The 16363-nt window shown below is 36.5% G+C and overlaps 1 protein-coding gene across 2 annotated transcripts in view; it reads left to right on the top strand.

Annotated features, from left to right (window-relative positions):
- The window catches only part of RELN (reelin), a 498553-nt gene that overhangs the window by 190057 nt on the left and 292133 nt on the right, over nucleotides 1–16363 (top strand). The gene's annotated exons all lie outside the window — the stretch shown is intronic.

The raw sequence follows: 16363 nt of genomic DNA, 5'->3' as shown, positions 1-16363 counted from the left end.
TAACCTTTCTGGATGTATTTATTAGTTGCAATAATTTTCTCTTAGGTTCTTTAATATTTTCTATACACAAGATTGTGTCATGATTATGTCAAATAGAGATATTTTTTACTTCTTTCTTTTCAATATGGATGGCTTGTATTTTTAAAATTGTTTTATTTTTGACAAAAATGTTTTAAATATCATATAATAAGAAAAGGCTTATATAATAAAAAGGAAGACTTTATTTCCCTACTCCTTCCAGAAACTCCCCCAGAGTAAGCTATTGTCATCATTTTAGCTGCTGCTTCTGGTATTGATGCCCATATTTTTAAATAATATACTTAAACCAAGTGACCACTTGATATTGTGGTAGAAGATATACTTCTTTAATACCATTACCCTCCCCCAATATACAACTTCATCCCCATATCTTCCCAATATAAATATATCACATTTTTAAATAAAATCAGTCATCAGTGTTTTAATCAATGATTATATAAATATTATTCACTGTAAAACCAAATGGCATGCTATGATTTTTTCCTTCTTGAACAACTTTTCAGTTTTATTTCTTCTCTTTCTTAATTTACTCTGTGACTTTTCCTAGAGTACTTTCTCAGTTGCTTCCTGAGAGATTATACCTGGGAAGTATAATGTTTGATTCCTTACATTTGATGACAGATTGGCTAGAAAAAGGATTCCAGATTAAAAAGAAATACTCTGAAAATTTTGGAGACTTTCAGTGCTGTAATTGAGAACGTGAACGTGGCACAATATTTTTCTTATTTTGAAAGTCATTGTATTTTCCTTGCCTGGAAGCTTTTAGGATCTTCTCTTCATACTTGTTAGTTTTCAGTTTCTTGATGATGGGAATAATGCACAAAAAGGTGGGAGTCTAGACCTTCATACCAGAGGTGTTCTCTCTATCTTCCAGTCTTTAGTTTCCCATATTGTACCTCATATCTTAATTCTAGACCCTCTCTGATTCAATTTTGTACTTATTTATTTATTATTTTTTAAAAAGATTTATTTATTTAAGAGAGAGAGAGAGCTAGAGCATGGGAGTGGGGGGCAGAAGAAGAGAGAGAATCCTAAGCAGACTCCACACTGAGCAGAGAGCCCATCATGGGGCTCAATCCCATGATCCCAAGATCACGACCTGAGTGGAAACCAAGAGTCTGATGTTTAACCGACTGTGCTACCTAGGCCCTGATTCTCTAAAAATGGTGAATTTTACCCACATTACATTTTACCCACATAAATGCTTGGCTGACAAATACGTATTCTCAAACGCCATGGGAATTATTTCCTAAAATTATCCAAATCAATGGATGTTTAACAACTAGAAATAAGCATAATCTACAGATTTTTAAAGTTTCACTGTGCATTTCCACTTGAGTATAATTTAATTATGGCTAATATAAGCACTTTATTTCTGCTAAAGTCAGAAATCACACACAAAAAAACCATTATTCCTAATTCCCTGACTACCCTATTTATATAATTGAGTTTAGTGTGGGAAGTTTTTAGTGTAGAAGTTTATTGAAGCCTTTCAAATCAATAGAAATGTATAGATAATTTGGGAAATAACTTATATGCCATTTGGAATTATGGCCTTCATGTTTATGGCCTGAATTTCATTATCCCAGTCCTGGAAATACATCTTAAAATACAAGATATGCATGAATGTCTACCTCAGAGAAACAGAGAGCAGCATGGTAATTACCAGGGGTTGATGGGAAGAAGAAATGAGGAAATGTTGGTCAAAGGGAACAAACTTCCAGTTGTAAAATCAACAAGTTCTGAGGATCTAATGTACAGCATAATAATTACAGCTAACAATACTTATCATATACTTGATGTTGCAAGGGAGTAGATCTTAAATGTTCTCATCATAAAAAAGAAATGGTAATTATATGACAGAATGGAGGTGTTAGCTCATGCTAGCATGGTAATCATTTTGCAATGTATAAATGTTTCAGATCAACATGTTGTACACCTTAAATTTATGCAGTGTTATGTGTCAGTTATATCTCAGTAAAGCTGGGGAAAAATTAAAGATATAGTCAGGTATTTTTATACTTTATTATTTAAAATATTAAAAAATAGAAACAAATACAATTCCAATAAGAGTACAATAGTTAAAGAAACCATGCTATAGCCTTACAATGAAACATTATTTAGCTTTTAACAATTTTGTTTGAAAAATATTTAATGATATAGGAACTATTTATAATAAATATTAAATATAAGGGAATAGAAACCTTTTTAGGTAAGCAATTTTCTGTTCTTTTTTTTTTAAGATTTTATTCATTTATTTGAGAGAGTATGAGTGAGGGAAAAGAACAAGGGGAGAGGGACAAGCACATGCCCCAATGAGAGGGGCACCTAACATGGGGTTCAATCCCAGAACCCTGAGATCATGACCTAACACTTAACCGACTAAGCCACCTGAGCACCCCTAGGCAAAAAATTTTCTACAAAACTTTGTATTCATGAATTAATTTAAAAAGCTGGAATATAGTTTACTAAAATGTTAATAGTGATTATCTCTCCTATGTATGAATATGAGTAATTTTATTTTCAGATTAATACTTCTGTATATTTTTAAATTCTCAAATATACATATTATTTCTGTAATAGAAAAAATAAAAAGTTTTTTCCCAAAGTAACCCTTGTATATACTTCTGCAGAATTTTTTTTACAAGAATATACCAAATGGAATATTACTCAGCCATTAGAAATGACAAATACCCACCATTTGCTTCGACATGGATGGAACTGGAGGGTATTATGCTGAGTGAAATAAGTCAGTTGGAGAAGGACAAACATTATATGGTCTCATTCATTTGGGAAATATAAATAATAGTGAAAGGGAATAGAGGAGAAGGGAGAAGAAATGGGTAGGAAATATCAGAAAGGGAGACAGAACATGGAAGACTCCTAACTCTGGGAAACGAACTAGGGGTGGTGGAAGGGGAGGAGGGCGGGGGGTGGGGGTGACTGGGTGACGGGCACTGAGGGGGGTACTTGACGGGATGAGCACTGGGTGTTATTCTGTATGTTGGCAAATTGAACACCAATAAAAAATAAATTTATTATTAAAAAAAAGAATATACCAAATATTGTCCTAATTTGTTATGATTGATTAACTAGGTTAGATATCCTATCCTTTATTAGAGCTTTCATCAGCTTTGTCACTCTAAAACATTTTAGAATTTATAGTCTTGGTTTTTGAGGGTAAGGGGGTGACTTTTCATCCTAAATACTTGGAGATTTTTTTTTAGTATATTTGGCATCCAGTGTTACATTTGTTTCAGGTGTAAAACTTAGTCATTTGACAAGTTTATACATTATGCTGTCTTCACTGTAAGTATAGCAACCATCTGTCCCATTACATTGCTATTATAATATCATTAGCTCTATTCCTCATGCTCTGCTTTTATTCATGTGACTTACTCATTACATAACTGGAGGCCTATATATCCCTTTTTCCCCTCACCATCACTTTGTTCTCTGTATTTATAGTTCTGATTTGGCTTTTTGTTTGTTTATTCATTTTTTAGATTCTGTCTACAAATGTAATCATATGGTATTTGTCTTTCTCAGTCTGACTTATTATTTTACTTAACATAATACCCTTTTAGGTCCATCCATGTTGTTGCAAATGGCACAATCTCATTCTTTATAGATGTGTAATATTCTATTGTATACATACCCCACATTTTCCTTTTCCATTTATCTATAGATATACACTTAGGTTGCTTCCATATTTGAGCTATTATAAGTAATGCTGCCATAAACACAATGGTGCATATATCTTTTTGAGTTAGTGTTTCCATTTTCCCTGGATAAATAACCAATAGTGGAATTACTGGATAATATGGTGTTTCTATTTTTAATTTTTTGAGGAACCTCCAAACTGTTTGCCATCGTGGCTATACCAATTTACATTCCTACCAGCAGTTCACAAGAGTTCCTTTATCTCCACATCCTCACCAGTACTTGTTTCTTGTCGTGATTTTAGCCATTCTAACAGGTGTGAAGTGAAACATCATTGTGGTTTTGATTTGCATTTCCCTGATGCTGATTGATGTTGAGCATCTTTTCATGCATCCATTGACCATCTGTCTGTCCCTGGAAAAGTATCTATTTAGATCCTCTGCCCATTTTTTAATCAGATTGTTTATTTTTTTGTTTGGTATTCAGTTATATCAGTTCTTTATATATTTTGAATAGAACCCCTTATGGAATATATCATTTATAAATATTCTCCCATTCAGTAGGTTGTCTTTTTGTTTTCTTGATGGTTTCCTTTGTGCAAAAGCTTTTTATTTTGCAATGTCCCAATAGTTTATTTTTGATTTTGTTTCCCTTGCCTTAGGAGACATATCTAGAGGGATGCTGGGTGGCTCAGTAGTTGAGTGTCTGCCTTCAGCTCAGGGCGTGATCTCAGGGTCTGGGGATCAAGTCTCACATCAGGCTCCCCTGCTACTCCCTCTGCCTGTGTCTTTGCCTCTCTCTCTGTGTCTCTCATGAATAAATAAATAAAATTTTTTTTAAAGGAGACATATCTAGAAAAATATTTCTATGGCTGAAGTCAGAGACTACTGTCTATATTCTCTTCTAGGATTTTTATGGTTTCAAGGCTCATATTTAAATTTTTATTCCATTTTGAGCTTTTTTTGTATATGGTGTTAGAAAGTAGTCCAGTTTCATTCTTTTGTATGGAGCTGACCAGTTTTACCAGAAGCATTTATTAAAACACTGTCTTTTTTTCATTGTATATTCTTGCCTTCTTTGCCATAGATTAGTATATGTACTGCCAAAGTGAGCACTCCTTTGCCATAGGTTAATTGACCATGTAAATGTAAGTTTATTTTGGGGTCTCTATTCTGTTCCATTGATCTGTGTGTCTGTTTTTGTGCTAGTACCATACTGTTTTGACTGCTACAACTTTGTAGTATATCTTGAAATCTGGGGTTTTAATACCTTCAGTTTTGTTCTTCTTTTTCAAGATGGCTTTGGCTATTTGGGGTCTTTTGTGGTTCCACACAAATTGTATTATTATTTGATCTACTTTTGTGAAAAATGCTGTTGGTATTTTCATAGAGATTACATTGAATCTGTAGATTGCTTTGGATATCTATCCATATCAAATATGGACATTTGACAATATTGATTTTTCCAATCCATGAGTATGGAATATCTTTCCATTTATTTGTGTCATCATCAGTTACTTTCATGAGTGTTTTATAGTTTTCAAAGTATAGGTCTTTCACCTCTTTGATTAAGTATATTCCTAGGTATTTTATTACTTTTGGTGCAGTTGTAAATGGTGTGTGTGTGTGTGTGTGCGCGCGTGTGTGTGTTTGATTTCTTTTTCTATGATTTCATTGTTAGTATATAGAAACACTACCAATATCTGGGTATTAATTTTGTACTTGGCCACTTTACTAAATCTGTTTATTGCTTCTAGTAGTTTTTTGGTAGTGTCTTTAGGATTTTCTATGAATAGCATCATGTTGTCCACAAACAGTGACAGTTTAACTTCTTTACCAATTCTTCAATACCAATGAATTAGTATTGCACTTCTTCAATACCAATTCTCTTATTTCTTTTTCTTGTCTGAGTGCTGTGGCTAGGACTTCTAGTACTGTATTGAATCAAAGTGGTGAGAGAAGAGATTTTTACATCTGTGCCAGTATTTTCTGAAATGACCAGTTAGAACATCACCATAATAATTCTTCACATTTTATCCAATCTTTTTATGGAATTGAACTCTCGATTTTTGCCATAGCCCTGAAAAATAGGTAGTAAAAATTTTAAAGTCCTCTTTTGAAAAATAAGTACTTATCAATCTAAACCATTGAGCTGTGGTGCAAACCCAAAATGTTTGTTCTGATTCCAGATTTACTGTTAGAAGTTACCCAATGGAATCAAGTTATTTTATTGATTAAGAAAATGAGAGATACAGAAGTTAAGTGATATGGCCTAAGTCATGGAGAGAATAAGTGCCAGACCTAGAATGCAACCTCCTTTCTTCTTCTTCTTTTTTATTTTTTGCAACCTTTATTCTTTTGTATCTGAAACTTGTACTCTATTAGTTCATTCAGAAGTGGCCCCTAAATACTTTGCATTAGTATTACTTTTCACAAATATGCAGACTCTTTAATTCTCTATCCAGTAGGATAACATAATTTTTACTAAGGTGTTCTTTGGAATTGATAAACTGTTTTACCAGTTTTGTCCTTGTCTTGCCTAAGGATGCCCTTGAAGCAAATTAACACAAGGCTTACTTAGTTAAAAGGTGTTTTAAACAACAGAGCCACTCCAGTAATTTCTTTGATGAATTTTAGTGATTTTAAAAGGTGATAATAAAACTATTTTTACTGTGAAGTTTTGGAAGGCATTTCTGAGATACAGGTGGTTCAAGAAAAGTCTGGAAGATGTTAGTTAAATGGTGAAAATATTTTGCAGTGGTCAAGCAAATGCATTAGCTTATTTATTTTTATTGTTTCTACTGTTAATTGATTGTATTTCTGAGATAAATCTTATCTATAATAATGTTTATCTTGCCCACTTATTATCACCTAGTCATCTTTTTCAAAGTGTTTATGTGATAATTTACTGATTAGCTATTAAAGTATTTAACATTTAACAACATTAAAGCATAACACGACCAACCATTCATGTATTCCACAAACATTTAGGAAGACTACCATATGTCAGCACTGTGTGCCAACATAGAAAAAAAAAAGATAAAAATCCCTGTGTCTAGGGTACATATAGCCTAGTTTAGAAGACATAGTTCAAATTAACTAAAAAACTATGTGCTGAGCACCTATCCTCTGTCAACCTATCCTCTGTCAATAGCAATACTCCAGACTAAGAAATGTGAGCACCTAGAGCACCTAATATCTTAGCACTTCATCACATTCATAATCCTTAAGGGCTTATTGAATTATTTAGTGGAGAAGGAGAGATAACATGATCTTTTTAATAACAAAAATTGTACGTGTTTTTTGTTGTTTATAATCAAAGATCTATTACTTGTGGTTTTCCGAACCAGGCAAATTGCTGATAAAGCTCATATGAAGCTATTTAGAAATTAGACAATAAAAAGTCCTTTATCTTGGTATATAGCACTCCTCCTTTCAGTTTTAGAAACCTAGAATGTCATTTGGGAGCTTTTGACAGATGTTTGGCACCTGGGTATAATCCTTCTTGATACATGAATCCGTCCTTCCCTTATTCTAAAATTCTCTGATCACTCCCGAGAAATTTGGCATTTCTTCTTTTAATAGTTAATGAGCAATCCTTTTGCACACTGACAAAGCACAACATGGTTTTATCTGCTTGGAGGTGTCTTTCCTCCCTAGATCCACTTTGTTCTTGATTTATAAAGCAAAGAAACGTTAGAATTCTGCCAATGATAAATGTTTGCCTCTCTTTTGTGTTACACACCCTACAACTATCAGTGCTTTTTCACCAAAATGATTATTATTTATTGCAATGTAGTATCACATAGCAATTATTGAAAAAACTATGTGAGAATCAGAGTCCCAGCTACACTTGATTGACTATACACAGTATCACTGGTGATTCTTGGTACCGTTGGTCACTATATGCTCCACTTGGAAGTGGAGCTGCAGCTCCTGAATTCACGACTCCACGGCCCCCAGGTCTGGATTCCCTTGGCCTCGTCTGGGGCTGTCTGGCTTCCAGCTGGCCCACCTACACTGCCTGGTGGAGCTGCATGCAGATGATGCCAGTCTTGGTCTCACTATCCTGCAGTATCTGCTGGGCCTTTGGCAGCAGCTTCTGGTCCTTGGTGCTACCATTACTGTATGTCTGGATCATGTTTTCTGACCCCTGCTTCACCTTCAGCTTGATGGCCAGATGAATGTAGATTATCTCTGTGTTGCCAGATTTCCACATGCAGGCACTAGTGGTCACACACTGTGTTGCCAGATTTCCACATGCAGGCACTAGTGGTCACACATCATGACCCACATCTCTTCTGGGAAGCTGGTGAATTTCTTTTGACATATATAGTAAGACACTCTCAGAAATCACAAACATAAATTGTTGTGGAAAAATGATCCACTTCAGAATAGAGGAAAATGGAGTTATGGTTTGGCCCTGATCTCAAGTTAAACTGTCTCCATTCAAATTCATAAGTTATTAGTTGGATTTCCATTCCTGAAATCTCTTTCACACATGAAAATATCAAAATTAATTATAGCAATAGAACACAAATGCATACTTTTAAAACTACTATGTATGAACACAAAGAGTGTAAGATCTATATTATAAATACCCTATTGGGAGAAATTTTTCTGGATCTAGTGATAGTTGTACAGAAAGTGGCTTTTTTTTGTAAGCACAGACTTTTTTTCATTGTCCTTTTTCCTTTTCTTGCTTTTTTTTTCTTTTCTTCTCCACCCCCCCCCCCCCCAGATCTTCAAATTATATTCCAAGTTGAAGTTATCCTTTGGAAAATTCCTGTTACTGATTCACTATGCCAGAGGCCTCTGAAAGTTTTTGAATTGGGAAGGAAGATCACCCCATGGCATCTTTTTCAGTGATGCCTTGCTCACTTTTTAATGGAGATTAAACTCCTGTTATAAACAATAAACTTTCTTTTCAATGCTTTCTGCTAAATTTTTTGAAAGAGTATTTCATGCTTCTATATCAGTGCTTGTAATTCATCCCAGAAATCTAACTATAAGCCAATGACTTCTCTCCTTAAAGAGATAAAAGCACCCCCCCTTTTTTAAAAGACACTCAGACTTCTATTTAATAAATATTTTTTGCTTAATTATGTTCACATGTGACATCCCCAAATGTAACACTGGGTTTTCCTCTTTTGACTTTCTTACTATTTCACTAAGTCAATAGAAACTTCTTCCCAATAATATATGCAGTTTGATCTTCATCAGGTAGGTACATGTAGGTCCTCAAAGAGATCGTGGCTCTTCCACATCAGAACCTAAGTCCTCCTTTGACTATACTGTCTGCGCTGGAGCTCTGCCTAGGTCCTGTCACCCTGAAATGTCCTTAGGCCAGAAATGCTAAGCAGGCTACATGTTATGTTCACTCCGAATAAACATAGGGGCTGCTTAGAGACTAGGGTTGCAGGTAGTGAGATAGGCTGTGTCTAGGATCCATTGCAAAGAATGCTGTGCTTGATTAAAGATGTCTGTCATGGCAACACCTTCTAGACATATATGGAATGAGGACACTAGGTGAAGAGGCTGGATGGCACAGGTTCAGACAGGGACAAGGAGCACATTCCATCCTTGCCTTAGGCAGTTGTTCTTATTTCCCATGCTGCATTGTCTCACATACCAGGTAGCTGAGGAGGCATTCTGAAGGCCATGAAGGTACAAGAGGGTTCCCTAGGCTCTGAAAGGACCAGCATAAGCTTCAAGCTAGAGAGAGCTTGGAAGGACAGCTCATGCAGAGCTCCTAGCTCTGCAAGTTATAGGCTGTGCTGGCATCAGCTCCTTTTCCTCTGGAGTCAATTTCATCTGGGGAAAGATAGCAGGCTGACTGATTTTGGATAAATTTTAGAGGAAGAATAAAAGTTTTGGCAAGAGACTTCTGTGCAGAAGTGGACTAAAGGTGGAGAATCCTGGAGACATGAGCGAAGTCATGCATTCTGGAACCTTCGAGAACTACTTTACCACTCAGTTGCAGGGTGAGATGAGAGATGAGGCTAGACACATGGGCAGGGACCAGATCCTGACAAACCTTTTATACTATTCTCAGAAATTTGACAGAATCCTTTAAGTGATAGACACAGAAGGATTTCAAGCAATTTTAGCAAGAAAATTGGGACAATGTGGAAGTTGGATTGGCATGGGAGTTAAACTGGAGTTCTAATCAAGAATATTGCAATTTATCAGATGAAAAATAATTAAATCTTGAATTAAAACAGTGGTTGTGGGGCAGTGGCTGTGCTCAGCGGTTTAGCGCCACCTTTGGCCTGGGCCGTGATCCTGGAGACCTGGGATTGAGTCCCGTGTCCGGCTTCCAGCATGGAGCCTGTTTCTCCCTCTGCCTGTGTCTCTGCCTCTCTCTCTCTCTCTCTCTCTCTCTCTCTCTCTCTCTGTCTCTCATAAATAGATAAAGTCTTTAAAAAAATGAAAAAAACAGTGGCTGTGGATATGGAGAAGAAGGGTAAACTTGAGCGTTAATAGTTAATAAATTTGATAGTTAAGAGTTTGGTGTGGTCTTTAAGAACATATAGACTTTGTGATTACTGGATAGTGAACACTAATGCTGAAATTTGTTTTAAGGGAAAGGAAATATTTATACATTTGACAGAGGAAAACAGTGGTATGGCTTAGGAATAAAAGATGTAACTATAAAAAGAGAGCAGGGGTGCCTGGTGTTCAGTCAGTTGAGCATCTGACTCTTGGCTTTAGCTCAAGTCGTGATCTCATGGATTGTGGGATTGAGCCCTGATTCAGGCTCTGCACTCAGTAGAGAGTCTGCTTGAAGATTCTCTCCCTCTGCCTCTCCCCCAACTCATGCACACATGCATGCTCTCTCTCTCTCTCTCTAAAATAAATAAATCTGGGGATCCCTGGGTGGCGCAGCGGTTTGGCGCCTGCCTTTGGCCCAGGGTGCGATCCTGGAGACCCGGGATCGAATCCCACATCAGGCTCCCAGTGCATGGAGCCTGCTTCTCCCTCTGCCTGTGTCTCTGCCTCTCTCTCTCTCTCTGTATGACTATCATAAATAAATAATAATAAAAAATGTTTTAAAAAAATAAAATAAAATAAATAAATCTGTAAAAAATAATAAAAACTTAAAATAAATTTTAAAAGAGCAGTAGAACCTTGAAAAGCAAAAGCATAATGAAAACACACACAAACTTTTATCATGGCTTTGGCATAGTTTGAGAGTTTAATATAAAATTTCTCCCTGAAGTTATTCATTACCCCTTTTTATGTATTTTAAAGAATTTTCTTGTTTTAATAAGGGTCAAGCTGTGTTCACAACCTAATTAGCAAGTACAGTAGTTTGCTGATGAAAAGGGAGCAAGAATCTTTGCAAGTGAACTGATTCCTTTGAATATCAAATTTGCCATATTCAGACCACTACTCTCCTATCCCATGTTCCACATATTAATAACATTTCCTGTTAGGTAGTTCATGTCAGATTGCTAATTAATGAATGAACTTCCAACTATGAATGGACGAGACACAGTAACATACCAGACCTCATTGGTAAAGCAGGAGAGAATGGTAGGAAAGTAACCTACTACTGGAAGTCAAGCACATTGCCCTGGGTTTAAGAATGATTCTGTAAGTAATTTGTGAGCAAATCGAGTCATGAAATAAAGAAACAATATGCTTGAGTAGGCATTGTAACACCTATGTTAAAGCCCTATTTTATTCCATTTTTGGAAACTAGGTTGCAATATAGCACATTTGAAGTGAGTTGTAAACTGGAAAGTAGAGTTTTGATTCTCTCAAATGTTGAAGTCCTTATGATATGTGCCTTATAGGGGATATTTTATTTTTAAATAACTATTCCTACTATTCCAGAAGTTTGAAATCTATATAGAGGGATGCCTGGGTAGCACAGTGGTTGAGCGTCTGCCTCTGGCTCATGATCCTGGGGTCTTGGGATTGTGTCCCACATCAGGTTCTCTGTGGGGAGCCTGCTTCTCCCTCTGCCTATGTCTCTACCTGTCTGTCTGTGTCTCTCATAAATAAAATCTTAAAAAAAAAGAAATCTATTTAGACTACAAGTATCTGAATAGTGAATATTAATATCTTTATTTTTTTTAATTTTTTAAATTTATTTATGATAGTCACACACAGAAAGAGAGGCAGAGACATAGGCAGAGGGAGAAGCAGGCTCCATGCACTGGGAGCCCGACGTGGGATTCGATCCCAGGTCTCCAGGATCGCACCCTGGGCCAAAGGCAGGTGCCAAACTGCTGCGCCACCCAGGGATCCCTATATCTTTAAATAATAATTATTATAAGCCCTATCTTTATATATAGAATCTGAATACTAGAGTGATCAAGGAAGTTGGGCAAACTCAGCTTGTAGGTGACAGCTCACTGCATTTAAATGCTGGTCTTTCTGATTCCAGACACTGAGCTTCAACATAGAACCTCCCCTGGATATATACTAATTCTTAAATGGCTGGGGCAGACTACTTACTTAACTTAAAATTAGAATCTGGCATGTTCTTTTAAATTCATAACAATGACTATTTCACGCTCTGAATATGGTCATTATAATGAGCTTTCTTCATTTGGCAGAACCTATAGAGTTTTTAAATTATAGATCATAATAGCCCAAAGGAATTTTAAAATTACTTATTTGATAGGGATTCTTGTTGGCAAACTTGCTCTAGAAGTATCTGTATCTCCCAAGAAGATAAGTACTTCCTAGAAACTTGTTTAAGAAATTTGCTCAGAATGGGGAACAATAAGGATTTTTCTGACCTCTTCTGAAAAATTACTGCTCCTTAGGGAAAATTAAGTGAAAGTAGTGCCAACAAGGTTATTAGCACCACAAATTCGATAGATGTTCCCCCAAAGGAAAACTGTAAATTACACTAAAATAATTCTAAGAATGAACGAGACCTGTCACATCTACCATAGCTGTTTATGAGAAAAGAAAAATATAGGTTAGATTAAAAATTGGAGGACACTTTTGAATCTTTGGAATCTGAGCTACTGTGCTTTTAGCAATTTTTGACTATATATAACACAAATATATTTTTATGTTTAAATATATAAATTTATGTTTATGATATTTAGATATATTTACATTAATCTGTCATGTAAATATATATATATTCATAGAAGATTTTTGGAATAAGTGACATAATTCTGTAGGTAGACCATCATGAAGTATTTTATAGTTCACAGTAGGCTTGCCATTATTGACATTAGCCACACCCTGAGAATGTGGAGCTAACATCTCGTATAAAGCGATGGACGTTGTGTTCTTGCTGGTCACCCGAGTTCTGTTCTTTCTTTTCCCCAAAATAATATGTGAATGTGGAAGCCCTTAAAATGATTAACTATACACCTACCAGAGAGTTGGGCATCTTTATATTAAAATGTTATCTAAGTGGTTTAAGGGTTTGTAAAGAAAGAGATGCACATGATAATTATGTTCAACATGTGTTTGTGTCTTGTGTATCCCTCCAGGGTTCGGGCAGCGGTGTGGATGAGGTTGGCATCTGGTGCTCTTGTCTTTGATTAGAGAACAGGACAGACATGAGAGGTGGTGGGGCTGTTGGAGGAAATGTGACTCAAAGTTGAAAGGGGACTCTGATGAGTTGATTAGAAGCCAAGGGAGTCACAGAATACTGTGGGAGAGGCAATCAAGAAATGTTGATTTTTACACCTGAAACCAGTATAGCATTGTATATTAACTATACTGGAATTAAAATTAAAGGAGAGAAAAAAAATGCTATCTTTAAAGGCAAATCCCATGGAGTTGCTGTCCAAGTGGCTAAATTTCCAGTTGGAAACAGAAAATCTCCTTTGTCCAAAAGGAGATTAAATAAAAGGGCTCAGCTATAAACTAAATGGTTAGAGTAGAGAGTGTCAGCCATAGGCCACATGAATTTAAAGATCAGGCCCTGAAAGCTACCTGAGAGAGTGAAAGCTACCTTTAAACCTTTGAACCAGATCAATGAAAATTTAAGGTAATGATTAAAAGCAAGGACCCTACAGTCAGACTGCTTGAATTAAAATCATGGCTTTACCATCTGCCGTGTAATATTAGGTGAATCATAAAATAATTCTGTGTCCCAGAAAAAAAATGGGAGTAATTGTATCTACCTTGTAGAGCTGTTGTCAAAATTAGTTGAGTTCATTTATTTAGAGCCCTTACAATAGTACCTAGCAAAGGGTAGTTGTAATAATAATAGTAGTAGTAGTAGTAGTAACTATATATATGTTTATATATACATATTCTGTGTGCATTTATCGATATATGTATGTATATTTAAATGTATATATAAACATGTATGTATGTTTGTATATACACATAATAAATATATACAAGTGGTTTATATGTATATATACATATAACGACTCATATTATTATTACTACTTTGACTTTTCCCAAGCAGAGGACTTCAGATAATAACATTGGGCACATGGTGTGCTTCTCAAGACAGTTTCTAATTGCAGAGCCCATCCTTCAAATGACATTAAATACTTTAGAACAGGGATCCCTGGGTGGTGCAGCGGTTTGGCGCCTGCCTTTGGCCCAGGGCGCGATCCTGGAGACCCAGGATCGAATCCCACATCAGGCTCCCGGTGCATGGAGCCTGCTTCTCCCTCTGCCTGTGTCTCTGCCTCTCTCTCTCTCTCTCTGTGACTATCATAAATAAATAAAAATTAAAAAAAAATTTAAATACTTTAGAACACATAAAGTCCAAGTGCTCTGATTGAAGTGGTGGTGCCTGGAGCACCCCCTGCTGCTCCTCCTGGACTCCCCAGGGAGACCCCTAGGTACCACTGTGGAGCACTTTTTGAAAACTTGGAAAGAATCCACGGCCTGGAATCAAGACCTTGAACCAGGTCCTATCTGCCATTAACAGGCTGTGTACCCCTCACCCTCAGCATGTTTTCGATGGCCTCAGTTCCCTGATCCATGCATTATAAAGAGCTAGATTAGGGGAACCTGGGTGGCTCAGTTAAGCGCCTGCCTTCAGTTCAGGCCATGATACCAGTGTCCTGGGATTGAGCTCTGTATTGGGCTCCCTGCTCAGTGGAGAGTGCCTCTCCCTCTGCTGATAAAATCTTAAAAAAAAAAAAAATGGTCTTAGTGCAAGAGTTTTCAAACTCTGCCCCTTTAAAACCCTGAAAGTTCCTGGGAAGTTTTGGGGAATAGATCAAAAGGAGCAAGTTGTATGAGGAGAAGGAACCCGATGACATCAAAAGCTAGGAATAGAGAAATATATTGAAATTTCATATATTTGTTTGAAGAATGAGTACCACTGCTAAAGAAATTTTGACTAGATGATGAAAGTGCCTTCAGTTTCAGTTGTTCCCTAGTCCCTCAGAAATTTATTCATAGGCACCAGAGTAGCAGAAATAAGAATATGAATAAAAGCAACAAATACTAAATCTGAGGAAATGGAGTAATGGGGAAAGCGGTGTAAGACTATTCACAAGGTGCTAGGCAGCGACCAGGCTATTTCAATATCTTTGACATGCAGGGAAAAGACAAAACCTCTGTTACCTGAGTTTTATCTAGGAATATTGGCCCCATTGTTTTCATGGGAATGTAGACTGGCACAATGATAACTAATGAGGAATATTACAATAGGGACATTATATACTCACAATCAGAAGACAACTAAAGTGAACAATTAAACACCGTATGTTGTGGGACTTTTCTTGGTGGTTTGTGAGTTCAGGAAATATATTCCTTCCAAAGCAAATGTCCAATTAAATTTTTTCATTTATGATTGTTGTGTTGCCATTAGAGGTGTGTGCAAACTCAGAAGCTCTGGACTTGATTGAGATTTGACAATGAAACGTATTTAGGTAAATCAAGTTTCCATGTCCCCTCTAGGCATAACACCTGTAACTGCTTAGTGAATCTGTACACCACGGTTATGGCTTGGATTGGCCCTATGTTTAGTTCTCCTCATTTTCAGCTTGCTAAAAGCAAAGAAAAACCTATAAATATATGTGAATATATAATGTCGTGAAGTCTGTTTATAAGTAATTTTGATAATGATTAATATGCAACAAGGGCAGATTCCTTTATAAACCTCACATGTAGGATGAGACGAAGGCTGTCCAGTGACTTTTCTCTCCAATTCTGTATCCCTTCTACCATTCAGAGCTCTAACCGTTGTGCCATTGTGTGTGTGTGTCTGTGTGTGTGTGTGTGTGTGTGTGTGTGTGTAATATTTTCTGTTTCACTGCTGAAATATGTTAGCTTGGAGCGATATCACCCATTAACATTTCAGTATGGCTTAGTTTGTCACATTACTTTTGAAGAGTTGGGTCCTGGGGGCTGATACTTACGATAGCAACACCTCAGCGGGGAATAGAAATCGGAAAGGTCCACAGCATGGAGGAGGAAGGCACAGCCATGTAGAGACTGGGATGGAGAATGTTGGGAGCCATGAGGTCCTGCGGGCCCCACAAAGTACAGGATATTGTCGGAGAGGTCGGAGAGGTGCACAAATGGAGGGGAAATGCAGAGGCCAAACTTTGCCTTCTGGTGACCTAGCACAGTGTCTTATATGTAACCCATCTTCAGTAAATGATGGCTGAATCAAATTATTTTTTGTCCTGAGGTGGTTTTTGTAGACCTAAAGTTGAGATTTAATGTTAATGTTTTTTAGTTATTTTCAAAGATTTTTGTAT

Source organism: Canis lupus, chromosome 21, assembly GCF_048164855.1.
Source record: "Canis lupus baileyi chromosome 21, mCanLup2.hap1, whole genome shotgun sequence".
Lineage (NCBI taxonomy): Eukaryota > Metazoa > Chordata > Mammalia > Carnivora > Canidae > Canis > Canis lupus.
Note: the sequence above shows the minus strand (reverse complement) of the source record. Positions and strands in the feature narration are given on the sequence as shown.